General features: G+C 46.1%; 1 long non-coding RNA gene across 1 annotated transcript in view; it reads right to left on the reverse strand.

Annotated features, from left to right (window-relative positions):
- Positions 1-2939: 2939 nt before the first annotated feature.
- LOC119952084 overlaps positions 2940-27885 on the reverse strand; it is a 170921-nt gene continuing 145975 nt past the window's right edge. The window contains exons 3-4 of the long non-coding RNA XR_005457756.1: positions 27690-27803; positions 2940-3503 (exon numbers count right to left, since the gene is read on the reverse strand). This is a non-coding gene — a long non-coding RNA (uncharacterized LOC119952084). The remainder of the gene's footprint in view (positions 3504-27689; positions 27804-27885) is intronic.

Below are 27885 nucleotides of genomic sequence, written 5' to 3' on the forward strand. Positions count from 1 at the left end.
TTTGTCACAGTGACATTTAACAAGAGTAAATAATAAAATAAATGTGCATTAAGTGAAAGCCAGTGTAGTAATTTATTGACCTTCAAATGTCTGCTCCCTGGATGACAATAAACTCATACAGCGCAATGCTGGGACCATTCAATACAATCAGGGTTATATTAAAATCACTTTTCATCAAAAAATAATTCAGTATGAAATTTATTTTATTTATGTCGTACTTGATGTTCAAAGACTGCTCTCAACGCTTGACTGAACCCAATTCTTTATTCACTTTTGTACATTAAATAATGGGTATGTGCAATGACAGAAATAGAACAGGGTGTTAAGTTCATTATCTGAGGCGACATCTCAGTCACTCATGTCTCCCTCTCAGGCATGAGGTTGTACAGGGCCCATCAGGTGATGATGATCTGGGGCAGTCTCCGTGGTGAGTATTGGAGAGCCCTATCTGAGCAGTTCAAACATCTGAATCTCATCTTTCGGAGGCCAATCGCCTGCTCAGTCGAAGGATCTGGTCGAGGCGCGTCTTGCATTGCATGTCTCCTCAGCAGTGTCAGGAATAGAGGTCGTTTTAAGTAATCAATATTTGTATTTGTGGGTATAAGAAATAAGTAGTAAGGTATAGCTTTAAGTAGGTTTAATGTTTCTGTGTAAGAAAGCATTAAACTTCAGTTAGCTTCAAGTTAAATAAAGGTCTGTGAGTTTTCTTTCAGTTCAAAGTGTGCCTGCATTGTAATTAAAGGCAATTAAAAGCAATTACAGAGAGTTCAAAAACCGAAGCTGTTGCTTAGCATCCAGGGGCCACTCTCAGTTGGAAAGAACCTCTAGGTTTAGTTTTAAGCTGGACCCAGAATGATTTGGACAGGACCAGGGAGCTTCACAAAGCAGATTCCCCAAAAGGACAAAAGAAAGACAGGAATTGGGAGAAAGAAATATGTCTCTGGAAGACAGTTAAGCTCAAGGAACAGAAAACAAGAAGTTGGACAAGGTCCCGTTGGGTGAAGTTACAGTAAAAAGCAAAGAAAGTGCTCGGAGATAAAGAGACAACTGCAAGAACCATAGAACATAGAGAACATAGAACAGTACAGCACAGAACAGGCCCTTCGGCCCTCAATGTTGTGCCGAGCCATGATCACCCTACTCAAACCCACGTATCCACCCTATACCCGTAACCCAACAACCTCCCCCTTAACCCTACTTTTATTAGGACACTACGGGCAATTTAGCATGGCCAATCCACCTAACCCGCACATCTTTGGACTGTGGGAGGAAACCGGAGCACCCGGAGGAAACCCACGCACACAGGGGGAGGACGTGCAGACTCCACACAGACAGTGACCCAGCCGGGAATCGAACCTGGGACCCTGGAGCTGTGAAGCATTTATGCTAACCACCATGCTACCCTGCTGCCCCTAACCAAAGGTAAAATAAAAAGCCAGACATCCAAGGTAAATCAAAAGTTAGGTGTTATAACCCACAGGTACCTTATGGGGTAGGAGCAATTAACTTCCCCGTGAACATTGTAGAAGCTCCCCGTTAAAGGGCGGGTTACCTCCAAACAATGTCTAGTTGTATGGTACATAAAGCCAGCCAGTTAGGCAGTCCCCTTGGGATCTACCATGTGATGTATATAATAATTATTGTAAATAAACTCTTCGAACTACTTGGTGTGGACTCCTTCGTGGCCTTATAAAATTTGGTGACATCTTAATACAGCTTGTGAATCAGTAGTGTTCTATTGACAAAGCTGGGTATCAGAGAGAGTATGCAAGCTCGAATACATGTGGTAATCCAAGAGAGAAGAACACTGAAAGGAGAGATTGAAATCCTGGATGTCAATCCTTGCTGAAGACACCGAGAGGAAGCATTGATTGGGAAAATTGATTGGGAAAGTTGAATCTGGCCGAAGCGGGGGCACTGTTTCACAAGCCGGGTCTGCGCCCAGCTGGCGGCATCTTGCACGGACGGCCGCTGCTGGCCGCCACCAGGCACATGCACGGCCATAGACCCGGCAATTCTCCGACTGTATCGTCAGCGAGAGCAGGTGCATGCTAGCCCCCACCAGATGAAGGACGCTGACATTCCGGTCGTAAAACACCACCCTTCCCTCTCCAGCGTCAGGACATAGTCTCCAAATTGGAGAATCTAGCCCAGCAGTCTTCCCAAGAAGCCAGCCCTTCAGTCGCTGGGATCCTTAATAAACCTGGGAATGGGTCAGAATGTAGGTGTCGTGGGACTCCCTGGAACCGAGTGCAATTATACAGGGGTCGTTTCCTATGATCATTTCATCTGCATGTTCAAAGAGTGGAAACCTTTCCTGTCAATGAATGTGACTGGCTGTTGCCAGGAGATCGCAGGGCCACTTGAGTACAGTCAATAGCCCCTTGCACTTGCAGGAAACCTGAGATTGCTGCAAAACTGAATGCTCTCGCAGCCTGGTTTTCTGAATCCAGGTGTCATGGTAATGTGGCCGAGTAGTCTAGGCTAATGCTCTGGAGGCACAAGTTCAAATCCCATCACGGTAGTGACAGGAATTTAAATTCAATTAGGAAATGTGGAATTGGAAGCTAGTCTCAGTAATGGGGACCATGAAATCTTATTCAATTGTTGTAAAAACCCATTTAGCCCCCAATGTCCTTTAGGGGAGGAAATCTATTGTCCTCACCTCGTGCGGCCGATAAATGACTCCAGACCACAGCAGTGTGATTGAGTTTTAATTGACCTCTGAAATAGCTTAGCAAGCCACTCAGTTCAAGGGCAATTAAGGATGGGTGACAGGGGCTGGTTTAGCTCACTGAGCTAAATCGCTGGCTTTTAAAGCAGGCCAAGCACGCCAGCAGCATGGTTCGATTCCCGTACCAGCCTCCCCGGACAGGCGCCGGAATGTGGTGACTAGGGGCTTTTCACAGTAACTTAATTGAAGCCTACTCGTGACAATAAGCGATTTTCATTTTTCATTTCATATTATCCTTGCCAGTGGCACCACATTCTGTGAAAGACTAAAGAAGGTTCAGAACAGCAAACAGATTTGTCGGTCTGCGTCGGCACCAAGGAGAAAAGACCTTCACAAATGTTATAATGTTGCAAAATATGATTCATCAAAAGGACTCTTATTCTTTATTGGTCTAATTATAACACCAGTGTAATCTGATGCTATCTGAAGAGGCCTATAGTAAAACCCATGGCTACAGAATATAATTGTACCACAAGGAATAGGTCGATCAATCCTCCATTTCTAAGAAAATCCAGAATCATCTGATTCAGATTCTTTACCAATTTTCCAAGCCTGAAGGATGCCCAATAGGGTTCATCTCACCCTTCTTCTCGTTCTTTTGATATTGCTTTTTTCTTCCGTACTAATTCCCTGAATCCAATTGTTCTCGTTTCTATTGATTGTTTTCCACTTCTACTATTTTGCTTCTCTTTTGTCCTTTCATGCTCCTGGTTTTACTGCTTCTCTGTGTCCTTCTGCCTTCTCGTGTTCTGCACCTTTGAGCACATCCCTGACAGTCAAGAGTGTAGAAAAGAAAAACATAGAGAGTCAGAGATGGAGAGAAATGCAGAAAAGAGAGGGAAACACAGAGATCGATGGAGGGAGGGTTATGCGGTATCATAAAAATCAACAGAGAGTGATTGGAGTTAAAAATGAAAGGCCAATAATGGTAAGGAGGGCAAATATACATAAGAGGTTATAGCAGGCCCAATGACAAAGTCAATGGAGCCAATATCGTCTTGCCCTGAATCTCCCTCATTCTCTCAACTTCCGTCTCCCTCTCTCTGTCTCTTTCCTGTCTTATTCTGCTCCACCACTCTGTCTCCCTCTCACACCCACCCCTGTCTCATCTCTTTACTTTTCTCTCTCTCTCTCTGTTTCTCCCTCATCCCTGTATTTCTCTAAATCCCTGTCTCTCCCTTGCTCTCTGTTCCTCTCTGTCTTGTGAAATGTCATGAATTCCTACAACAGAGAGGGGAACAAACAGGAATATGTTCTGATCTTTATAGATTTCCCTTATTTCTCGAGCTACACACATAGTTGGAAGCTTTGTTTGGCTGTAGGATTTTTTGTTAAGTGCTGAAGCATTTGAACGTTTTTCATTGGCTCGGCTTTTATATTCGCCGTGGCTTTGTCACTTTCCACTGCCCTCCAGCCACACAAGCTGCAAAATATATTTTGATTATAATATTCCTGAAATTACACTGTGCGACACGAGCAAAGACTTGATGTGTTTGTATAAAACTCCTCTCTGATATTCCAGCAGATGCTTCAATTCATTTCAGATGAACGGATTGCTATTTCCACTAAAATATCAGAGAGTGAAATTTAAGACAGGTATATTTATCTCCTTATGTCGGACAGTGTGACAGCAAAAACATAGATATTTAGAAAGCTTTGAAATCACAAAGAGCCAAAATTCCTTAAGGCGCTATTTTGATGCTGGTTGTTGTTACAGATCAGGCTGTACACAGGTACAAAACAGGATATTTCATTATTTGCACCAGCTAGTATATGTGGTGTTTTCAGGAGCTGAGACGTGTCCTGAGGGATATATCTACACATTATGCACTGACATTTTAATTTATTTCTTCTTCTGGTGTCAGGTCCTTTATTATTAATGTCTGCCCAGTTGCTCTAAGTTTTATACTTCTGCAAAGTGTAGGTAATCTGTCCATGGGACTTAAATCAGTGTACGCCTGTAATTTCCTCAGGTGTTCTCCAGTTTGTTTTGTATCACTTTGACAGGAGAGTGAACAAACCGTGGGGGAAATTCCAATGGATGAAAAATTGAACTGTGTCAAAATAAATGAAGCAAATCTTAGAATATCATCTGATCAGATATTCCGTGATATTCATCCCAGACCAAACATTGAATTAACATTACTAAGTATCAGCATTTCAGTATCTATCATACTCCACCGAATATTTAATCCCTTCTATCTCTATATGTCCCTACAACTATTAACCCTGACATATGTCCTTACAACTATTGGGCAGCACGGTAGCACAGTAGTTAGCACAGTTGCTTCACAGCTCCAGGATCCCAGGTTCGATTCCCGGCTTGGGTCACTCTGTGTGGAGTCTGCACGTTCTCCCCGTGTGTGCGTGGGTTTCCTCCGGGTGCTCCGGTTTCCTTCCACAGTCCAAAGATGTGCAGGATGGGTAGATTGGCCTTAGTGTCCAAAAAGGGTTAGGTGGTGTTACTTGGTTACGGGGGTAGAGTGGAGGCATGGGCTTAAGTGGGGTGCTCTTTCCAAGGGCTGGTGCAGACTCGATGGGCCGAATGGTCTCCTTCTGCACTGTTAATTCTATGAAAACCCTCTTTTAAGTATACATCGCACTCTTATTTAAAATAATTATTGCTACGAGCTCATGGAGGCAAATGATCTTTTCAATCGCAGGTCTTGTTTTAGGTTTGTTGATTTTCATAAGATCATAACAAACTTGAAAGCAAGTTCCTCACCCACAGTCCAAGATAAATAATTGCATGCAGCCACATTAAATAGCTGGGGTATGTCACCCCCCCTCCCACCCCCTCCCCACTCCCCCCTCTCCCCCCCGCCCCCCGCCCCCCCCCCCCCCCCCCCGCCCCCCCCACCCGTCACCTTCTTAAACAAAAATAAGCTCCATCTTCTGAATTTATCCACGTAATTTAAAACATTTGGTCTCACAATTATGTCCAAAACTCTGATCCCAGCAAATCCCGCAATATTCTGTTGAAAATAGGGTGGCCAAAATGTTCCAAATGTGCTTTCACCGTTGATCTATACAAGGTTAGGATAACTTCTTTCAACTGATGGCATCCGAGCCATTGATTTTTTCTGACTTCACAGTGACTTGAAATCTCTGGGTAAATGATGATATTGTCCAAATGTCCTTTGCCAAGGAAGATCTCATCATATGTCACAATATACAAAACCATGGACGCAGTGGCGCAGTGAATTTCCACAGGGCTAATAATCCAGCAACCCAGGGTAATCTTCAAACATCACAACAGCAGATGGTGAAATTTGAATCCAATAAAAAACTGGAATTGAAAGTCGAATTAAAAGTCAACTGCTGTAAAAACTCATCTGGTTCCATAATGTCCTTCAGGAAAGGAAATCGTCTGCCCTACATGTGACTTCAGATTTTAAATAAATAATCTTTATTGTCACAAGTAGGCTTACATTGCAATGACGTCACTGTGAAAAGCCCCTAGTCGCCACACTCAGGCGCTTGACAAGGTGCACAGAGGGAGAATTCAGAATGTCCAATTCACCGAACAAGCACGTCTTTCGGGACTTGTAGGAGGAAACCGGAGCACCCGGAGGAAACCCACACAGGGAGAACGTGCATACTCCATACAGACAATGACCCAAGCTGCGAATCGAACCTGGGACTCTGGCGCTGTGAAGAAACAGTGCTAACCACTGTGCTAGATACACTGTGGTTGTTTATTAAAAGCCCTCTGAAATGCCTGAGGAAACTAGTCAGTTCACTATCAATTAGTGATGGGCAATTAATACTGGCCTGGCCAGCGATGCCCTGAAGGAATAAGATATATGTTATCACCCTAAAATCCAACATATCCTTCACTTAATCGCCCCGCTATCTTTAAATTCTATCAATCTCGATTACATCCCATTATTAGTACCCAATTATACCCAAGTTTTAGAATCTTACTTATCATCAGAAAAAGTTAAAACATCACAGAAGGTTCTCTTCTAATGCAGAACATCTTTTGATTCATTCCTGTGAGCACCTATTGACCATCCCTAATTGGCTTTGAGAAGGTCGTAGTGAGACACCTTTTTAAAAAATAATTTTAGAGTACCCAATTAATTTCTTTCCAATTAAGGGGCAATTTAACGTGACCAATCCACCTACCCTGCAAATCTTTTGGGTTGTGAGGGCGAATCCCACGCAAACACGGGGAGAATGTGCAAACTCCAAACAGACAGTGACCCAGAGCTGGGATCGAACCTGGCACCTCGGCGCCATGAGGCAGCAGCGCTAACCACTGTGCTGCCCTGTGAGACACTTTTTGAGCACTACAATCCATGTGGCGTGGTTTGATACAACTGAGTGGCCAGAAGTTTACGTTGCTCAGGCGGGCGCCCGGAAGCTTGTGAAACTGCGAGATGTCGGGCGCCCTTCCCAACATCGTCATGCTCTTGAGAAATATTTAAGTTGGCGGGCACACGTGAGAGTCAGAAGCGTGTTTGCCGACAATCAAGTAGCCACAGGATCAATTGACCTCAAACCCTCCACAGCCCACCTGTTCTTATGGTTGTCCTTCAGGCCGATTGGCCAGGCAGCCTTTACGTTTCAGTTGCAACCTCACTCCAGGGCGGGAGGAAATGTCAGGGCTGAAATAAAATTAAAAATGGTGCCTGAGGACTGAGATTTGTGTTTGAATTTGCTGATGAGACCTGGGCCGGGATTCTCCCCTACCCGGCGGGGCGGGGGGTGCCGGCGTAGCGGAGTTGCGCCAACCACTCCGGCGTCGGGCCTCCCCAAAGGTGCGGAATTCTTCGCACCTTTGGGGGCTAGGCCCGCGCCGGAGTGGTTGGCGCCACGCCGACTGCCGCCAAAACTGGCACCAATGGACTTTGACGCCCGCCGCCCGGCGTCGGGGCTGGCCGAAAGGCCTTCGCCAGTCCGCGCATGCCCCGGTGCGTCAGCTGCCGCTGTCGTCACCACCGGCACATGCGCAGCAGGGGGTTCTCTTCTGCCTCCGCCATGGTGGAGGCCATGGCGGCGGCGGAAGAAAAAGAGTGCCCCCATGGCACTGGCCCGCCCGCACCGTGGGGGCACCCCCTGGGGTCCGATCGCCCTGCGCCCCCCTCCTCAGGACCCCGGGGGCCTGCTCGTGCCGCCAATCCCGCCGCCACCAGAGGTGGTTGAAACCACGGTGGCGGGGTTGGCCTCTCAGCGGCCGGAGAATCGCCGCAGGGGGCACGCCGATCGGCGAGGGGGGCCCGCCGATCTGCACGGCGCGATTCCCGCCCCCACCAATTCCCGGGTGGCGGAGAATTCCGGCCACGGCGGGGGCAGGATTTTCGCCGGCCCCGGGCGATTCTGTGACCCTGCTGGGTGTCGGAGAATTTCGCCCCTGGTGTGCTATTTTCTACAGCTCCCTGAGATTGTGTCAGTTGTGCCCCTGAGGGAACAGAAAGAGTTCACACCAGGTTGAGATAACCTTTCAGCAGAAATCCAATAGGAAATTCAGGAAAAATATCTTTGCCCAGAGAGTGGTGAGAATATGGAAATTGCTACCACAGGGAGATATTGAGACAAACAGTATAAATTATTTTGTCCATTCTTGAGACTAGGGCAGCATTCGTTACACAGGAACAGGAGTAGGCCATTCAGCCCCTCGAGCCTGTCCCACCATTCAATGATACCAAGGCTGATCTGTGACCTTTGGCCCATATCCCTTGATATCTTTGCTGAACAAAAATCTATCTATCTCGGATTTAAAATTAATAACTGATCTAGCTTCAACTGTTATTTGTGGGAGAGAGTTCCAAACCTCTCCCACCCTTTGCATGAAGAAGATCTTCCTAACCTCTCTCCTGAACGGTCTGGCCCTAATGTTTAGACTATGCCCCCTAGTTTTAGAATCCACACTCTGCGCAATCAAATGGAAAAGCAGAGAAAGGTGTTCACATCATGAAACAGCTACTTAGCAAATCTAAAGAATCCTATTCTGATTTTTACTTAGGTTTTTACTCAATTACAGAACATCTCCTCTATCGACAGGCTTATCTCCATCTCAAGTGTTGTGCAACAGAGTGTAGAGGACAACATTACCTCAATTACACTTTCCTGGCCAAGAACAACAAAATCTTTTTGAAAGAATGCAACAACAAAAAATGGGCCAGAAAAGATATTTTGATCAATGTTCGAAAGAACTGTCTACTCTATCCGATGATGATAGAGTTAGATTCAGACTTCCTGAAGGAGGTTGGTCTGACAAAGCTCACATAATTAGGCAATTCTTACCAAGATCATATCTGATCAGAACTTCTAATGGAACCATTCTAAGAATAAATAGAAGAGATCTATTGTTATGGGTCAGGGTTTAGAGAGCCCCAAAGTGTATCATGGAGTTCACCTGACCCACAACTTTTAATAGATTGTGGTATGGGGAGCACATGGTCCACTCTACAGATGTGGCACAGCAGAAATGATAAAGTATTTTTTAAAGCAAAACAATGTTTATTCTATGAACTCAAGTTAACCTTTTTAAAACATACAGCGAACAGCTTAGCAACCATTAATAAAAATACCCAAAGACGACAACACTCAGTAATCCTTTAAGCTTTCTTTTTAACATCCATAAGACTTAAAAAACAAAACCTTTAACAGAAGCACCTCAGGTTTAACTTCACCACAGAGAACAGTTACCACGTTGAAATCAGCAAATGGACATTCATAAGCTTGCAGAGATTCACACACACCCTGCTGTGTTGCAGTTTCTCCTAAACTAAAATGAAACCAAACCCACCCTGCAGCAAAAAGCCTAAAGCGAAAGTAAAAAAGCTGACAGACAGCCCAGCTCCATCCACTCTCTGGCATCACTGCAGTAATAAACACCCATTTCTTAAAGGTACTCTCACTACAGACATTTATATACACACCCATTTATAAACACCCATTTCTTAAAGGTTTTCTCACATGACACTACTTCAAGTCAAAGATACTGTCAACATTTTTCCAGATATTGATTTGAACCAGACCGTTTCCAAACAACTTCAAAGCAGAATGCAATTCAATGTACTGATTCACAACAAACTGGACAGTTCTCCATCACCTTTGAAGTTGAGGAGATTGACAAGGAGAAGAAGACAACCCAATCATCTGAATTTGTTGTTTACACTGCATTTCTTATGTAAATTTTCTTTTCAAATATTTCAAAGAAAATGTTAAAAAGAAAGGAGGATGTAGTGATATTCAGATATCAATATACATGATTATGGGCCGCATGGTAGCATAGTGGTTAGCACAGTTAGTACAGTTGCTTCACAGCTCCGGGGTCCCAGGTTCAATTCCAGTCTGGGTCACTGTCTGTGCGGAGTCTACATGTTCTGCCCGTGTGTGCATGGGTTTCCTCCGGGTGCTCCGGTTTACTCCCACAGTCCAAAGATGTGCGGTTCGGTGAATTGGCCACCCTAAATTGCCCTTAGTGTCCAAAAAGGTTAAGTGGGGGTTATGGGGATAGGGTAAATACATGGGCTTGAGTAAGGTGCTCTTTGTAAGGGTCGGTGCAGACTTAATGGGCCAAATGGCCTCATTCTGCTCTGTAAATCCTATCAATGTATGTAAATATAGTACAGTCATTTAAACACTAGATGGCTCACAGTCAGATACTATAAGAACTGTTTTCCCGCCTTTTCTCAGTCAGATGATGATGATGACATGATGATGTGATTCAGAACAGTGAACAAGCAAGACATAGAATAGCTAGAGTGAGATAAATTAGAACTAGTTTGTTATAATAGTGCACAGTTATATAGGTATCTGTAATGTACTTTAATTCCTTATTGCTAGTTTGGTATTGAGTAAAAGGACTCACAATTTATTATTTTATTACTCATTAAATAGTTCATCTTTCAACGAGAAGACTAATGGTCATTTTATATCCTGGTGGATTCAAGAGTAAGATATATATTTTAGATAAGTCATTATTTGAAATACAACAGAGAGCAGTTAATAAAGCAGATAGTATCCTGTTTTCTATTAATCGGGCACAAAGTACAAGAGCAAGGAGGTTAGGCTGAACTTATACAAGATACGAGTTAGATCTCAGTTGAAATATTGTGGCCAGTTCTGGGTGCTAAACTGCAGGAAGGATACAAACCCATTGGAGAGAGTGCAGAAGAGGTTTACAAGAGGGTTCCAGGGATAAGGAATTTCAGTTTTGAGGATAGATTGGAGAGATTAGAACTGTTCTCCTTGGAGAGAAGAAGCTAAGTGGAGATTTGATGGAGATGTTCAAAATCATGAGGAGGCTGGGCAGAGCAGGTTAGGGTGAAACTGTTCCCGCTCGTAAAAGGATTAAGAGTAAGAGGGTGCAGTGTGATTTGAAAAGGAGCAAAAGTGATGTGTGGAAAAACCTTTTCACACAAGTGTTTCGGGTTTGTAATGCAAGGCCTGGAAAGCAGGTTCAACTGAAGCAGTCATTAGAATATTATTTGAATAGAAACAATGTGCAGGGATATGGGGAGAAAGCAGGAGAATAGAACTAAGTCATAATGCTCATTTGGAGAGCCAGTGCAGACATGATGGGCCAAATGGACTCCCTCTGCACCGGAACAATTATTTCATTCTGTGATATCTGTCGTCAGGTAAGTGCAGAAATATCTGATTATGTATTTGCCGTCATGAGCGGCATTGGTGAGGATTCCGACACTTCTGAATTTTCAATGGTGAAGTTCCCATTTATTCTTTTTCTAACCTAATTAGCTCATCTTTTGCAAATGTGGGTGTTAGCTCTCTGTGTGGGTTCATCCATCCCCCCTTCATTATCCCTGTCAGGTAACATCATTAGTAATTTATTTAGTTGTTGAGGATTCCATTAGCATGAGGTAGTGAGGTTTTCTGTGCGAAAACCGCTTGCGATGTCAGTTTACTTGTTTCTTAATGTTATTAAAAAACTATGCAGCCTTTGGTTGAACTATCAGGAAAAAATGGAAGAATGTTCTTCGATCAATCTTTAAAAAAGATTGATCGAAGAACATTCTTCCATTTTTTTCCTGATAGTTCAACCAAAGGCTGCATAGTTTTTTAATTTTTTTTGTCCAACCAGGCGCTTCCTGGCTACAGGGCAGGATTCTCCGTTTCCCCACCGCCGATTTCATAATCGGCGATTGGGTGGAGGATCCCTTTTTACGACCGAATTGGGACGGCGCCTGTTTTCGGACGCTCCGCCCCCTCCAAAACGGCATCATTGAGGAGCGCGCCGCACGCTGTTGGGACGGCATCAGGACCTTACCTAAAGACCCTCCCCCGATGCTCCGCCCCCATTGGGCCGAGTTCCCGACCACGTGGTTAACTCATGGTCTTAGCATCGGGAATTCAGCATGTTAGCTGCGGACTGTGTCCAGCGTCGCCACAGTTGGGCGGGCGCCCTGCTGCTAGCTGGGGTGGGGGGGGGCTTCGGTGAGGGCTGGGGGGACTGGTGGGGGGGTGGCCCGGGGGTGGCGAGCGGGTGTCCAGGGGGGCACAATCTGGCAGGTCGGGACCATGCTCAGCCGACGCCACGTTGTACGGCGCAACCCCTGCAGATCATCGCCGGGCACATGTGCGGCCACGGACCCAGCAATTCTCCAGGCGTTTATATCGGGAAGGCTGTGCATTTTATGTGCCAGGGCTGCTAGCCCCTCACGGTCGGAAGATCGGTGCTGGGGCCTCATCGATTTTTCTCACTTAAAATGCCACGGATCTGCCGGACATAGCCCTAGATTCAGAGAATCCAGCCTGCCGCATCTGTTCATCTTGTAAGGGTGATGTGCGACGTTTCATTTCTGTGGCAATTATCTTAAGTGGCTTGATAATTTACACACAATATGGGTGACACCTAGTTCTATCTGGGACCAACATTTTACAATTTTCCTTTTTTAAACTTACTTCATTAATGTTCCCAGATTACAGTCAAGACTGGATATACTTGTTCATGCCTGTTAATACCACTTTAAAATACCTTTTTCTCAAAGCCACACTATCTGACTTGTAAAACAGAATTTAAATATTCTATTTTTCTCACAGTACAGTGCACCAGGTGACTAATGTTCAAAAAGCTTTCAAAGGCATTCTGGTAGATTTCAGTAAATGGACACCTGTTTTATGTGCCGTACCAGAAATATCTCTGTGTCTGGAGGGAAACTTTAACCCTTCTTTGCTTTCGAAAAGAGTGACCTTTTCAATTCATTGCCGTTTTCCCACACCTAGTGGCTCATTGAGGCAGACTTTTGTCTGTTTTCATAGCTAGTCATAGCTGGCTATTCCTGGAACAGATGACTTGCTTATAGCTTGAGGGACACCACTCCACATCAAGCATTGCTGACCAGGCGTCTCTCCCACTCATCCCGCCGGCCATTAGCATATTGGTAAGATTCCAACACACCTTCCTTGGCCACTAAGGGTGGCACGGTGGTTAGCATTGATGCCTCACAAAGCAAGGGACCCTGATTCTATTCCGACCTTCGGTGACTGTGCGGGGTCTGCATGGCCCCTCGTGTCTGAGTGGGTTTCCTCCGGGTGCTCCGGTTTCCTCCCACATTCCAAAGATGTGCAGGTTAGGTGGATTGGTCACACTAAATTCCCTTTCATGTCCAAAAGGATAGGAGGGGTAAGAGGATTAGGGCGTGAGCTTGGGTAGAGTGCTCTTTTGTAGGGTCAGTGCTGACTCGAGGGGCCGAATAGCCTCCTCCTGCACTATCGGGATTCAATGATAACATCCTTGGGAGAGACTTGAACCCAAAGCTTCTGGCTCAAAACAGGGACGCTATCCCCTGGGCCACAAGACCGACCTCCTCATTTCTATTAAAGAAATACTAATCCCTCAAATGTAACGTCCTAATTATATTTGAATTCTACCTAATTATCTATATTGCACCTAATGATATGCATATTCCATCTACCTAATTATGGCTGGGATTCTCTGTTCCGGAGTCGAAGTGCTTCCGCCAGCGAAGGATGGCGACTGGTCTCTGCTAGCTCTAGGAGTGGCCTCCAGGTGTCAGTCACAATCCTTTGTCGTGCAAACTTAAGCATGGTTGGATTCCCTGAAAATTCCAGTATCAGGATGGCATATTAAGCAGTCGGCCAAATCCCAAAGTCTGGTGGCAGACCCGCACCCCCTCACAACGCAAATCCTGACCTCCCTGCTGATAAGGAGGGAACCCCCTAAATCCGCGTCAATGAGGGGGCATTCTCCCCCTCACCATGGGAATAACAGGTCACCCCCCCCCCCTCTACACACACACACACACAGCACACATGCATGAAGGTGACCTGAACTCCCCCATCCAAGCCCCCCTCAGCCTGAACTGCTCCGTCTGACCGCTGAAGAGCAGACCAAGAAGTCCAGAGAAGAATCAATGCAAGAACACTTTCTTTTTCCTACCATCTGCTCCCACAGACAAATGCCTTTAAATCAGCCGCAGTTACAAGTGTCAGGGGTATCCTGCAAAGCCCACAACACTTGAAAAGGTTTAATTTCACAGCATCCTTTGTCATACCACTTTCACAGAGCAATATATTTCACCAGACTGTGATTAACAGGTTAATGGTTCAGACACCGCAGCTTTGGTGCATTATTCATTTATCTTTCCCTTCACGCTTGAATGCATTCAAGAACTCTGCTTTGATGCTGACCACAACATTTCTAAAGACTCTTCCTCAACACATCAAAGCAGCCAGGTTTTAGAGAGGGTGCAGAAGAGATTTACCAGGATGTTGCCTGATATGGAGGGCATTAGGTATGAGGAGAGGTTGAATAAACTCGGTTTGTTCTCACTGGAATGACGAAGGTTGAGGGGCGACCTGATAGAGGTCTACAAAATTATGAGGGCCATAGACAGAGTGGATGGTCAGTGGCTTTTTCCCAGGGTAGAGGGGTCAATTACTAGGGGGCATAGGTTTAAGGTGCGAGGGGCAAGGTTTAGAGGAGATGTACGAGGCAAGTTTTTTACACAGAGGGTAGTGGGTGCCTGGAACGCGCTGCCGGAGGAGGTGGTGGAAGCAGGGACGATAGTGATATTTAAGGGGCATCTTGACAAATACATGAATAGGATGGGAATAGAGGGATACGGACCCCAGAAGTGCAGAAGATTTTAGTTTAGATGGGCAGCATGGTCGGCGCAGGCTTGGAGGGCCGAAGGGCCTGTTACTGTGCTGTACATTCTTTGTTCTTTGTTCTTAAGTGGTTTCACTTCCCCATTTACTAAATGGCCCATCAATATTCCTTCATCTTAGTGGAAAGTGGTATTTGTTTTGTACATTTTTGTTCAGCGTGCTGTTTTCTAGGATCACATTAGGAGTGCTAAACAAGAGATAGCTGTAATATAATTAACCAAGTAGAGAGAGCATCATATTTGGCATATTGTGTACAGTTATTGATGTGTTAGCTCTGATTGTCATTCTTTATGTTTTCCATACTAAGGTGTTTTTCTGAAGAAGTAAATAGCAATTAATCTATAAGTATCTTTAAAAATCTACTTGTGGCCCGATTAAAATTTTACAAATTCCCAGTTGCCCCTCACTTTGTTTCAAGTTATGTGAATGTGTCAGAGGCAGTTCAGAGTGTAATGATATGTATAGTCTATGGAGAATAAAGGGTTAACAAGATGATGTTCACATATCTCAACACTAGATGGCATCACTGAGTAGTCTGATAAAAGGCTGCGCCTCTCGGCATTCTGGGAGAAGCTTATGGAGCAGGATAGTGCGAGGTTGAGACAGCGCGTTGGTTGCATTAGAGAGACATAATACATTACTCTAACAGAGATTCAATACTGTTATTTTGTTAGCTATTACTCAGTAGAATGTGCGAACCATTTAAAGTAGTGTAAAATAAAATAGCGTTCTTTTAAATACATAGCTTAATGTTCTTGGTAAACACTATGACTTTGGCTGCTATCTTGGAGAACAATACAAGGAACATGACACAGAGGAGGTCGACCAGACACTTGGAATGAGAGGATTGTCTTTTGGGGATAGGTTGGGCAGACTGGGCCTGTTCCCAACGGAGTTTTGGAGAGTGAGGCATGACTTGATTGAAGTATGTAAGGTCCACACCCTGGCTTTCATTGCCTGGGCACCCCTTGTGCCGGGGTAGTACCCAGGTGGCGTCTGGGCAGTGCCCAGACAATGACAGGGGACAGTGCCATGGTAGTGCCAGGGGGAAGTGCCTGGGCAGTGCCAGGGAGCCCAAGTAGTGCCAAGGGAGTGCCAGGGCATTTTTAAAACTGGCACCTTAATCCTTGGTTGTCTATTCTGTTGGTGGCTCAGGCCAACCAGAGGCTGCCCCACCACCAATACGTCCTGGAAACCGTGGCTTCAAGTGCTGCGCTATTTGGCCGAGAAAGACACTACTGCTGTCAGTGGATTTAATACCGCTGTTCCTGTCCGACATCAATCTTTGCCGATACCACGGAAAATCCCGGCCAATGTCTCAGGGGCAACTCTGTGTCAAGCCCCTTCAGAATCTTGTTTTGTTCAATGATATCACCTCTCAGTCTTCTAAACGCCACAGACTATATACCCAATTTAGTCAGTCTCTCTTCAGCCTACAACCTTCTCATCCAGGGCGCTGAACCTTTACTGGACAACCAGTTGGGAAGTACGGTAGCACAGTGGGTAGCACAGTTTCTTCCCAGCTCCAGTGTCCAAGGTTCGATTCCCGGCTTGGGTCACTGTCTGTGCGGAGTCTACACGTTCTCCCCGTGTCTGCGTGGGTTTCCTCCGGGTGCTCCGGTTTCCTCCCACAGTCCAAAGATGTGCAGATTAGGTGGATTGGGCATGCAAATTGCCCTTAGTGTCCAAAAAGCTTAGGTGGGGTTACTGGGATAGGGTGGAGGTGTGGGCTTAAGTAGGGAGCTCTTTCCAAGAGCCGGTGCAGACCCGATGGGCCGAATCGCCTCCTTCTGCACTGTAAATTCTATGAACCCCCAAGGTAAGTATATCCTTCTTTAAATATGGAGACCAAAACCTTGATCGTACTCCAGCTGTAATCTACCCATAGTCTCATAATTGGAGCAAGGTTTCCTCATTCTTGTACTCTGGTCACCTTTTAATAAACCATTCAATCCCTGGTCAGAACTATAGACCACATCCCAGACCCCACACCCCATACCATTCCCCGGACAATCCCATTGACCAATCTTCCCTCTAATGTCCTTTCCAAGTATGTAGCCAATTAGTTTGATACACTGCCATGCAAGCACACGTCTTGAAGGAACAGTCACTGTTGTGGAGTTTGCTTGTTTTGTCTGCAGTGCAAACCTTACTGTTATTCCACAGCACGCCCATACGGTTTAGAGGGAACATTGCTCTTAACTGCAAACCATGCTTCCCCCCCACCCCCCCCCCCCCCCCCCCCCCCCCACCCCCGCTCTCAATCCCAACCCTCCTCCAGACATGCCTACCCAACTTGAGAGGCTGGCCAGGACACCACCCCCAATCGCCCCCCATCTCCCTATGTGTAGCGGAGACCTGGACTTGGTGACCTGGTTGCCCGAGGTAGCTTCCTTTCCAGTGTCCTGTGATAGACCTGAGTCATCAAAATGGACCCGACTTTCAGTCAAGATTATCGGATGGCCTGTTGGCACATTCAGCAGTTTGTCTGAGGCAAGTGTGGAGGGGACAGCAGGGTATCTAACCCGATGTGCCTCTGTGAAACAAAATCAGCAAACGCTCCGAATCCAGACGCGTTGATTGAATCTTTTATCATTTTTATTTCCCGTGTGGCGGACTCATTTCTACTGAGGAAAGTATTACTGTAAGTGTAAGGGCTGACTGAGGCTGCACTTTCTGGACTGATGGAGTGTTGTTGTCAGTTTTCATCTTTATAATTCGGATAACATCAAGCAAAATGTGGCCAAGAAAGTTGGAACACTTTAGACAGCAAGAGAGAGGGGGATAACAGGGGTGTTTGACACGTTGGGAGATTGAAGCTGCCTGCTGTGAATATGTTGAAGAATATTGATAGATCCTCATTACAAAAAGCACTTTTAAGTGCTAAAACCAATTTGAGAGCAGTGCTTTCTCTATTTTGCTAAAAAGGTTCTTGCTATGCGAAACCGTGAACTCAAAGTATTTCATTTTAACCATCAGACTGCTGGAATATTTCATACTATAAGCCTCCCTGCAAATCCATTTTAATGCAAGATCATAATTCAGTTGTGGCAAATTGCTTATAGATCATAGAATTTACAGTGTAGAAGGAGGCCATTCGGCCCATCGAGTCTGCACCGGCTCCTGGAAAGAGCACCCTACCCAAGGTTAACACCTCCACCCTATCCCCATAACCCAGAAACCCCACCCAACACTAAGGGCAATTTTGGACACGAAGGGCAATTTAGCGTGGCCAATCCACCTAACCCGCACATCTTTGGACTGTGGGAGGAAACCGGAGCACCCGGAGGAAACCCACACACACACGGGGAGGATGTGCAGACTCCGCACAGACAGTGTCCCAACCCGGAATCGAACCTGGGACCCTGGAGCTGTGAAGCGATTGTGCTATCCACAATGCTACCGTGCTGCCCAATTTATAATTGTATAAATGTTTTTAAGAGTTTCCATCAGATCTCCAGATCTCTCATTTTATTTTAAAAACCGTCACCGGTCACAATCTGCCAGTTGTTTCCCATTAGTTATTGTGATCTTCAGATAACAAACAGGAGCAGAGAGGATTAGTAAGGTGGATAGTCAAGCAGTGGCCTGTCTATCACTGACTATTATATCCCGATAACTACGTCATCTCATTAAACTGAACACAATCAGCGCAATCTAGCAGCCCTCTTCTGGGGTGGTGCAGTAGCACAGTGGTTAGCACAGTTGCTTCACAGCTCCAGGGTCCCAGGTTCGAATCCCGGCTTGGGTCACTGTCTGTGTGGAGTCCGCACGTTCTCCCCATGTCTGCGTGGGTTTCCTCCCAAAGATGTGCGGGTTAGGTAAATTGGCCATGATAAGTTGCCCTTCGGTTAGGTGGGATTGTTGGGTTACGTGGAGAGGGTTGGAGGTGCGAGCTTAAGTGGGATGTTCTTTCCAAGAGCCAGTGCAGACGCAATGGGCTGAGTGGCCTCCTTCTGTACTGTAAATTCTATGATTCTATAATGATCTACCTGGCTTGTCTCACTCTTCCAGAGGATTAGAGGCCCTGAGGTGCTTGCCCTCTAGGAAGGGTGGTACCCTGGTATGGCTGGTACCAGCCTGCAACCTTAGCACTGCCAACCTAGCACTCTGGCACCGCCAGTCTGGTACCCTGACAGTGCCAACTGAATGCCAGCCTTGCAGTGCCAAGGTACCAGGCGGGCATTTTTCCCATGGCGAGGATCAGGCCTAGGGATGCCCAAGGGTGCCCTGTGAGTGTGAGGACCCCAACATAGGTGAGTAGGGGCTTTGAGTGGATTCGTGGGTCATGCTGGGTGGCGGGGTGGGGTGTGATCGAGGCACCATTTAAAAATAGCATGCCACTCTCTCCCTGCCCTGAGGGGTTCTGGTGAGCGGAGCTCCTCAGTGCAGGTATTGGGACCAAGTGCAGCGTTGTTGGGGCTTCCCTCACTGAGGCCCCAGATTGAAACCATGTCCCGACAGATAGCATGTTTTTTCTTGGCACTGCAAATGCCAGACAATAACCGGATGAACATGCTCATCACGGGTCTCTGTTTCAATTTGGTTATATCACACCCAATGTCTCCGCAAGGAACACTCTTAATATAAATAAAAATCTATGAGCACAAGCTTTTACGATGCTTTAATTGCACCTCTAGCTCCCAAAATGCCTAGCTGTCTTGCAAGCCAGGGTTTTTAAAAACATGACTGCAGCAGTCATACACACACTAACCTAGGCTTTGAACCCTTACTGCACCAAATACATATAACATCTGGCATTCCTACATTCATCTCACTGCAGACAATGTGGTGTAGGTACACCCCCTGTGCTTCAGGGAGAGTGTTCCAGAGTTTCGGCCCAGCAACAGCAGAGGATTGGTAATATAATTTCAATGCATGGCGGTGTGGCCTGGAGGGATATTTGCAGGTTATGGTGTTCTCATGAACCTTCTACCTTTACCCTTTGAAGTGGGAGGGATTTCAAGTTTAGAAGGTGCTGCCGAAGGAACTTTGGTGAGTTGTTGCAGTGCTTCTTACAGATGGTACACACTGCTGTCACCATGCTTTTTGGGCGGAGGGAGTGAGAGTCGAAGGTGTTGGATGGGGTGCTGATCAAGGAAGTTACTTTGTCCGGGATGCCGTCGAGCTTCTGGACTATTATTGGAGCTGCATTCAAACAAGTGCAGAGTATTCCACCAGACTTCTGACTTGTGCCTTGTAGATGGTGGACAGGCTTTCGGAAGTCAGGAGGTGAGTTACTCTTTGCAGGATTCCCAATCTCTGACCTGCTCTTAAAGCCACAGTATTTATATGATAACCCCCAGGATGATGCTGGTGGTGGATTTAGCCATGGTATTGCCAGTGAATGTCGAGGGGAGATGGTTAGATTCTCACTTAGATTCACAGTCATTTCTGGCACAGGAAGGGGCCCATTGAGTCCATTCTGGCAAACTACAAAGCAATCCATTCACTCCTGCCTCGTCCGTATAGCCTTGAAATTTACTTTCCTTCACATGCCTCACCAATTCCCTTTTGAATTCATTGATTGCTCCCACATCCACCACACTGGTGCGTGTGGTGATATGAGTGGGAGCACTGCCATTGGTGCAGAGCATTGGTTTCCCATTGGCTCTGGATGGTCATGTGCCTCTCGTCTGATTGGCTGGGACTAGTCATGTGACTGCTCATCAATTGGTCAAGAGGCAAGTAGACCCCGCCTCTGAGGCGGGGTATAAGTACCCAGAATTCCCGGCGGACGGCCTTTCTCTGTAGTTGACCACCGTGGTAACAACTACCTAATTAAAGCCACAGTTTGGATCTTCATCGTGTCTCACGTCCAATTGATGGTACATCAGTGTGCAGCAAGCTCTAGGTCATTACACTGACTGGAGTTTTAAAAGAACCCTTCTTCACATTCCCGCTCCATCTCTTGTGTCCTGTATTCCATAGTCCTTGTTGGAGTCGGTCATCGTGTGGCATGAATGCTACTTGCCACTGAATCAATTCAAGCAGGCATATTTTACAAATTCCAGTTTGCAGCTACAGCATTCACATCGTTCACTGTGCACTTTGCAAAGCTGTGCTGAAATGCCCTTGACCTGAAACGTTAACTCTGTTTCTCTCTGTGCAGGTGCTGCCAGACCTGCTGAGTAATTTCAGGATGTTCTGTTTTTATTGGAGTTTCCCAGCATCCACAGCATTTTTGTTTCAGTAAAGACAAGGCCCATTGAATAATACAAGGGTGCAGGTGACAGGTACTAACTATAGCATCAATGGCTGCCAGTCATTGGCGCTTGTTGCTCAGGACTGAGCAGAAGCACTTTGCAAAGTATCTAATGAATGATGTGAATGCAGCAGCTGCATACTTGGGTTTCCAAAATATGTCTGCACAAAACACGCCTTTCTGATATCTCCCGCAGCTGGAAAGAAAATAGTTTGTGGAATTCAGCTGTCTAGCTTCTGGCTTTAAGGGAATAATTTCATATTATTACAGGGTAATTCTGGTTAAATGTCTTTTCTTTTCCTCCTGGCAGTCCTTTGTGACCTTTCTGTGAATAGCACAGCTGAGGACCAAATTGGGTTATTTAGTTTTCCTGAAAACAACCCACCCTGAACCTTAAGCTATCTGTAGTTTGGATGCTCCAGTCCATACTATGAACTGTTTATGCATCATAACATGAAATATCAATTACAATTGGTCATGATTACCACGACCATGACTTTCAATCATTACTTTTGACAAATGGATATATGTGGTTATGTTTCTAGGGTAGCCCAGTTGGCTGGACAGCTGGTCTGTGAGGCAGAGCAACAGCAGCAGCATGGGTTCAATTCCTGTACCGGCTGAGGTTATTAGTGAAGGCCCCACCCTCTCAACCTTGCTCCTCGCCTGAGATGTGGCGACCCTCAGGTTAAATCACCTCAAGTTAATCAGCTCCCCCCTCAAAGGGGAAAGCAGCCTCTGGTCACCAGGAGTATGGCGACGATACTTCACTCAACTGGGGTAGTAATCCAGTTACTTGAACTAACGATTCAGACACATGAGGCACGATTCTCCGTTCCTGCGTCTAAGTGCTGACGCCAACGCAGGGTCCGTGGTGTTTCACGACGGAAATATCGGTGCCACACCCGCACCGATTCTGCTACTGGGGAGGGGCCAGCACCGGCGCCAGGTGAAACACCTGCGGGACGCATGACAAATGGTGGGTTCGTGCTGGACATGCGCAGGGCTGACAAGCTGCAGTCGCGCGTACACTTACACCCCTCACACACGCACCATTCGCACTGGCAAAGATGGCGGCGGTTGTGCATACCTGCCCACTCCGACCCCACAGCTCACCTCCTGGCCACCCCCCCCCCCCCCCACTACTCCCCTCAGCCCTGGCAGAAGCCCCCCTCTCGGCGGAGTATGGTGGTGGTGGACACTGTCCGCACGCCCTTTCTCTTTCTCCACAGCTGCCACGCCAGGCTCACGACCGCACGCGGACCGCGCCATCGGGAGTTCGGCTCATCAGAGGCGGAGCATCGCGGGCAGCCCTGATAATGATATGCAAACGAGGTTGCTACTGCCCGCGTTGCGCATCGAGGTGAGGCCGATTTGGAGGAGGAAGAGCATCACAACCCGGCATCAAACCGCCTGCCGCAATTTTGGCGTCGGGAACCATTCTCCGCCCGATCACCGTTCACGATTTCGCCATCGGGCAATGGAGAATCCCGCCAATGAGATATGGGAAATTCTAATTCAGTATGTTAATTAAATCTCGAATAAGAAGCTTGTATCAGTAACAATGACCATGAAACCACTGGATTCTATTAAATGCCAAACTACAATGTCCTTTCGGGAAGGAAATCGGCCGTCCTTGCCTACTCTGGCCTACATGTGAATCTAAACCCACCGCAACGTGGTTGAATCTTAACTGCCCTCTGAAATGGCCCCAGTTCATGGCATGGACAATAATTCTGGCCTTGGAGTGACTCCCATATTTCATCAATGACCTGTTTGAATATTTTCTCTTGAATTTTCCACTCATACCAGGTGTACAATAACCCATGCATGTCTGTTAGGCAATTTATATTTATGTGTTCAGCAGCAGGTTCCAAATGGAAGACCTCTATCACCTAGGCGAGGGGCAGCTGACCCGTGGGATCATCACCGCCTACAAGTCCCTCTCTAAGTCACAAACATCCTGAGTTGGAACGTTATCACTGTTCCTCCACTGTCACTGGGTCAAAAATCCCAGAACTCCCGCCGCAACTGCACTGCAGGTGTACCTACACCGTAAGGCCTGCAGTCGATCAAGAAGGGTTCTCATCGTCACCCTCTCAAGGGCAGTTAGGGATGGGCAACACACGCTAACTTTTTTTGGTGACGTCCACATCCAGAGAATAAATGCAAAAAATGTTATTGTCTCAGGTTGGATTCTAAATGACGATTGCATCATGGTATCTGGAGCAGGATGCGATGATAATGTGTTTATGTGTAGTTAACGTCCATGGCTGGCTTCTCAATCCAACTTCAATCCAGAGTCAGATCAGCTTTTGACTTGGGGTCGATATGATAGCCTTTTCCTGAGTGTGAGCAAGAGCTGCTTTGCACCAATGCTACAGCACTGTAAATAAACAGTGCCGGTAGGGTAGCTCTTGACCACCACTGATTATTTGCATTGCAGTTTGTAAGCCTGTCCGTAAATCACATTCTTCCTCATGAATTATTCACTCTGCCTCAATGATGAAATTAAACCCATTAAAGAGTGGCCACTGTGAAGAATTCTCCCTCGCGTAAACTCACCAATCCGGCACTCCATTCCTTGGCTGTTTCCAAGCACAGGTAAGATTCAATTACTTTTGTCTCACTTCCACTGCATTTCTAGCCACATCTCCTTCTAATATGTTGTGTCACATTATCATTCTGCAATGCCCCCACCATGATAGGGCCATTTCAAAATTAATTTCAAGTACCGATAACTTTGTTTATTAGTATTTATTCTCATTGCTGCTGAATCCAATGAGGGATTCAGGAGAATTTATTTTACCGGAGAGGGGAGAGGATGCAGAACCTGCAGCTGGAAGGAGTCATTGAGGCAAATTAAATAGTCGCATTTAAGGGAAAGTTGGACGAACACATGATGGAGGAAGATCGTCGATCGTGTTCCTCATAACACACTAACCTAATAAGGTCAGAGAATGGAGAGTCGGGGAGAGGTGGCAGAGTGGATTACGAGCAGGTTGCATGACAGAAAGGAGAGAGTACATGGGAACAGGTGGCACGGCGGCACACTGGTCAGCACTGCAGCCTCAAGGCGCCAGGGACCCGGGCTCGATTTTGGTGTCTGCGTGGAGTTTGCACATTCTCCCAGTGTCCGCGTGGGTTTCCTCCAGGTTCTCCGGTTTCCTTCCACAGTGCAGAGATGTGGAGGTCAGGTGGATTGGATGTGCTAATATGCCCCTTAGTGTCCAAAAATGTCCAGGCTAGGTGGAGTTACGAGGCAGGGTTGTGGTCTAGGAGGGTGTTCTTTCAGAGGGTTAGTGCAGACTTGATGGGCCGAATGGCTTCCTTCTGCACTGTAGGGATTCTATGATTCTATTCTATGATTCTATGAATAAAGGGTGGCTATTCAGAGTGGCACACGGTGGGAACCACCAGGATCAGTACTGGGACCACTGCTGTTCACAAATTACATTCACAATTTGAACTTTGGAATCAAAAACACCATTTTTAAATTTGCTGGGATGGTGCTGGGATTAGTCACTACCGAGGAGGACTGCCACAAATTACAGGAGGGTATTCACACGGTTACAGAACGGGAAATAAATGGCAACACAGTTCAACACAGATACTTGTGAGGGGGTAAGTTTCGGAAGGAAGAATAGGGAGGTTACCATTTGAAAGCTTGTGCAGGTTATGTTATGGGGATAGGACAGGGGAGTGGGTTAAGATTGAGGGCTCTTTCCGACAGTCGGTGGAGACCCGATGGGCTGAATGGCTTCCTTCTGCACTCTAGAGTTTCTATGGATTCTATACCCACCACCATGTACCTTTATAGCCTCATTTCAATTTAGTGCCAATTGATGCAAAGCCGTGTCCCCACCCATCGTCCTTTGCCCAAATATCTACCATGACAACACTCCCAGTATCCACGGTGAGAAAACCTCAAGACACATGTTGAGATTAATTCAAGTTCTTAATGTCTATTGCAGACTTAATCTCATTCATAAAAAATCATTTGCTACATTCATATTCTTTAACTACACCCTTATAAAAACAGACATTTCATTCAACTGCTTAATCCCCTATAAAACATACACTGGAATTCATAGTCCCACATCAAAACGTCTACAATCACTTGGTGCTATCAATCAAATTGTGAAATTGAAGTTTGCAAAATCAGGCAAGCAGCACTCATCCAGTAATGGAGTCCTCAGATTTATGTCGCGTACAGAATAAAACAGCCACTTTTTAAAAAGCACTTTCGACATTTTGATTTTAAAGATTAAAAGGACAAGAGTTTTAAATAACTCGGCAGCTTGACAGTTGCCTTGGACATTTAATTTTGACACTTTCGACAATTGCTTCTGACAGTTAGTTTTGACACTTTTTATGTTCCATTGAGCTTGACAGTTAATGAACGTGCGTATTTTGTATTCATGCCAACCTTTAACAATTCCAAGGGCTTCCCCAAAGGGCACCAGGCCTCCCTCAAATGTGTCCCAGGACCATATCCTAAGGGGTATGTTACTTCTACAAAATGGCGTCCCACCGCTCCAAAGAATTCTACCAAGTTCAGGCCCACCCTCCCAGATCTAACCTGACCATACCGGCCTTTACACACCTGGGTCACTAAATTTCCATTTTAATGGAGGCAGCGGCAGTGCCATGTTTGTGGGCAGGACTTCTGATTTACAGCCTCGCCCACCATTTTTGTAATAACTGAGATATGAAAATCCAGGCCTACGTCATTGTACGTAATGTCATGAACAAGCTTGATGAAGAACAAAGAAACAATAAAGAACAGTACAGCACAGGAACAGGCCCTTCAGCCCTCCAAGCCTGTCCCGGTCATGCTACTAACCTTGGCCAAAACCCTCAGCACTTCCTAGTGCCGTATCCCTCAATACCCATCCTATCCATGTGTTTGTCAAGATGCCTTTTGAACGCCGTTAATGTATCTGCTTCCACAACCTCCCCCAGCAATGCATTCCAGGCACTCACCACCCTCTGTGTAAAAAATATGCCTCACACATCTTGTCAAAACTTTGCCCCATGGACCTTAAACCTCTGCCCCCTGGTGACTGACTCCTCCATCCTGGGAAAGAGTGCCTGCCCATCCACTCTATCCATGCCCCTCATATCAGGTCACCCCTCAACCTCCTTCATTCTAATGAGAACAGTCCGAATCTATTCAGCCTCTCCACATAACTAACATCCTCCAGACCAGGCAACACCCTGGTAAACGTCCTTTGCACCCTCCCCAAAGCCTCCACATCCTTTTGGTAGTGTGCCGACCGGAACTGTGCTCAATATTCCAAGTGCAGCCTTACCAAGGTTCTATACAACTACAGCATGACTTGCCTGTTTTTATACTCGATGCCCCGTCCAATGAAGGCAAGCATTCCGCATGCTTTCTTGACTACCTTGTCCACTTGTGTTGCCACTTTCAAAGAACTGTGGACCTGCACACCCAGATCTCTCTGACTTTCTATATTCCTAAGAGTTTTGCCACTTACGGTATATTTCCCTTCTATGTTAGACCTACCAAAAGGTATTACCTCACAGTCGTGCGGATTAAACTCCATTTGCCATTTCTCTGCCCAAGTCTCCGGCCTATCTATGTCCTTCTGTATCCTCTGACAATCCTCAACACTATCTGCCACTCCACCAACCTTGGTGTCATCCGTGAACTTACTAATCAGACCAGCTACATTTTTCTCCAAAACGTTTATGTATACTACAGCAACAGAGGCCCCAGAACAGATCCCTGTGGAACACCACTAGTCACAAAAGCTGGATTGTTAATTTACAGACACCATGATATTTCTGTGTAATTCTGTAGATAAAAGGAGAGAAGCTGATTGTATGACTTGAAAATCTCATGGCACTGACCAGGTCAAACATACCATGTGGTGCCGTTAACCGCAAGATCCAGACTTGTTCAGTTTCTAGGACAGCACGGTAGCATAGTGGTTAGCACAATTGCTTTGCAGCTCCAGTGTCCGAGGTTCAAATCCCGCCTTGGGTCACTGTCTGTGCGGAGTCCGCACATTCTCCCTGTGTCTGCGTGGGTTTCCTCCGGGTGCTCCGGTTTCCTCCCACAATCCAAAATGTGCAGGTTAGGTGGATTGGCCATGATAAATTGCCCTTACTGTCCAAAATTGCCCTTAGTGTTGGGTGGGGTTACTGGGTTAAGGGGATAGGATGGAGGTGTGGGATTGGGTAGGGTGTTACTTCCAAGAGCTGGTGCGGACTCGATGGGCCGAATGGCCTCCTTCTGCACTGTAAATTCTATGAACAAATAACCTTCCCAAATTTTAGGATTAGACTGTTGCCTTTTAATTCTCTGACACCCACCGGGTATCTCAGTGCATTTTTAACAACAATGCATTTTGTGAGCGGTATTGCAGACTAATTCATGAATGCTGACGTGACTGACACATTAAAACCTTTTTGCCCAGAGTTTCACAAACTCTCAGACTATAACACTGAACTTTACAGATTACGAGATTAGTTACAATGCCAAATTACTTTTCTCAATCAAAAGCAGTCTCCTTGATATTTGAAGGACAAACGGTTGGTGGCATATGAACTCAACTTTTCATTTTGACAGGCCGTACAGGAAAAATCCATTTTACGCAGAATAAAATTACCTACCGGCCATAACTTGTAGCAGGGCTGTTCTGTCATCAAACTTTCAAACTAATTATAAATGTTGAAAGGTTCCTTCAGGCTCTCGTGATACCTTATTAAAAGTCATCCAAAATAACCCTGGAATTAGAAAGCAAACTGCATTAACATAGCATTGGCCTTTCACAGGGCAGAAATTGAATCTCAGGGCGAAGCTCTTGAT

Source organism: Scyliorhinus canicula, chromosome 17, assembly GCF_902713615.1.
Source record: "Scyliorhinus canicula chromosome 17, sScyCan1.1, whole genome shotgun sequence".
Taxonomy (NCBI): Eukaryota; Metazoa; Chordata; class Chondrichthyes; order Carcharhiniformes; family Scyliorhinidae; genus Scyliorhinus; species Scyliorhinus canicula.